Raw genomic sequence first — 1975 nt, forward strand, 5'->3', positions numbered from 1 at the left:
GCCCAGGTATCAGCCCAGGTAGCACAACAGGAGCCAAATCCACCTCCTCAAACAGAAAATTTTACAAATGAATATTCATGAAACTAATTGAAAGTTATCATGATCATTCATACCAGTACATCATACTTGTCAATAATATGCAATCACTTATTTTAAATGCTTTGATATTGAAAATATTAGCTGAAAATGTGAAGGGTGTTTATTAATATGAAGTGACAAACTATGTGTAAACTATCATCAATCTGGAAGCATATTTTTGTTTCCCACTTTCTGTTTGGTGTTTAAAGTCTGAAGGTCCTCTATCATAAGGCCTAATCATCAGCCCAGCCTGTCCACAGACCGACAGGCCTGTTCAGGCCCGCGGGCTAACCATTGAGCCCAGACCTCTCATGACTTTATCACAAACTTGTTAATTACACAGGTGTGAAGATGTGAATTCTCATTAATTCAGTGGTTTTCATGGGGTGTTCATGAGGCTAATTGGATGCGGTCTGGATGCGGGCTGGCTAACTCAGGCCGCGGGCTAAAGTTTAGGACTGCCAGGCTAAGCTGTTGAGCCTGGCGGTGTGTATTCGAGACCACCAGGCTTGCAATTTTTAAAGTCAAATATCTTGATAAATTTATACATTATGACCATAAAAAAGCAACCTGGTACTGAAGATAGCATGATCTTTCCAATGGTATGCAAAAGTTCACTGTACATCCAGGAATAACAAAGTTGAAAATCAGGGGTTTCAACATAGCTGTCTCGAAATTCGGAAAGTGACATTCCAAAATTGAGGTGACCAGTGTTAAATGGTCAATGGAAGTTCATCTGTGTCTGTATCTGTAACTCTCATGGATTTACATTTGGAAGTGAAAGGTCATTAGTTATCCTGATGATGGTGAGAGTGTTCATCGAAAATTTGATCCGTGTGTACTCTTTGTGTTGTAAAGAGTATAGCATTGCACTATAAAAACTGATACAAATGGTAGACTCTGCAGTAAGGATGGTACTCACTCTCTGTGCCACTCGTAGATCTGGTGAATGTTGCCGAAGACGATCTTGTCCTTGCCCTCCATGTCCTCGGGGATGCCCTGCTCCTTCATGGTGGCCACGTACCCGTCCATCACACTGCCCAGGTCCTTCACGTAATCACGCTCTGTCTCCAGAAGCTCTTGGAGGATGAAACTGTGGAGGAACACCACAGGAAAATTGCTATCATTACATGTCTGTATATAGTAGAGGGGATTCATTCCTCAAGCTAACTGACATCTCGCACACGTAGTCGTCCCTCAGTAAGACACGCAGAGCTGCATAGTTCGCGTTTAGAACTTTTATTCAGCCTGTCACACTGTGGAGGAACGCCACAGAGAAAAATGCTATCAGTTTAACAACTTCTTTATAAAAAAAAACAACATAAAAAGCAAAAGTACTTTCCAGACAGAGATTTCAGCTTGGGCCTATTTTTGACGTTTTATTGACGTTTTATTGGGGTTTGCTTTTTGTAAGCCAGCCCAAAGGGTGGCAAATGGTAACTGGCCCTTGCAAATGGATACTGCCTTGCCAATTTCATGCTGTCTTTGCAGCCAGCCAAAAATCTGCTCAGAGATCAAATCAAAATAAAGTACCATGTGGCTACATGTGCATGGAAAGAAATATGGATACATGACAGTATATCATGTCTACATTGTACATGTAAGTTATCTGTGAGAAAACTTTCAACTGCACACAAATACAGATGTAGACATTGTGCATGATGAAACATACCGTCTCTTCTTCAGTGCGCTGGCTTGTCTCTCCAGAGTGTCTCCCCTCCCTTCTGCTTGGTTCTGGGGCGGGCCCCCCTCCCCACCTTCTGCCTCATCTGGCAGGCCAGATTCGTCCTAAACAAGAGGGGAAAAACTCTTCATTTACTTTCCATTCTGTTGTCATGAATGTACAAAAATACAGATATAACTGCCCTACATGCAATTAGTAACAAATAAGGGCTAG

The 1975-nt window shown here is 42.0% G+C and overlaps 1 protein-coding gene across 1 annotated transcript in view; it reads right to left on the reverse strand.

Moving 5' to 3' along the window:
- Positions 1-1975, reverse strand: part of LOC109465343 (kalirin-like) — a 159248-nt gene that overhangs the window by 19244 nt on the left and 138029 nt on the right. The gene's annotated exons all lie outside the window — the stretch shown is intronic.

The sequence above is a fragment of the Branchiostoma belcheri genome, unplaced genomic scaffold (genome assembly GCF_001625305.1).
Source record: "Branchiostoma belcheri isolate BF01 breed outbred unplaced genomic scaffold, Haploidv18h27 scaffold15, whole genome shotgun sequence".
In the NCBI taxonomy this organism is placed as follows: domain Eukaryota; kingdom Metazoa; phylum Chordata; class Leptocardii; order Amphioxiformes; family Branchiostomatidae; genus Branchiostoma; species Branchiostoma belcheri.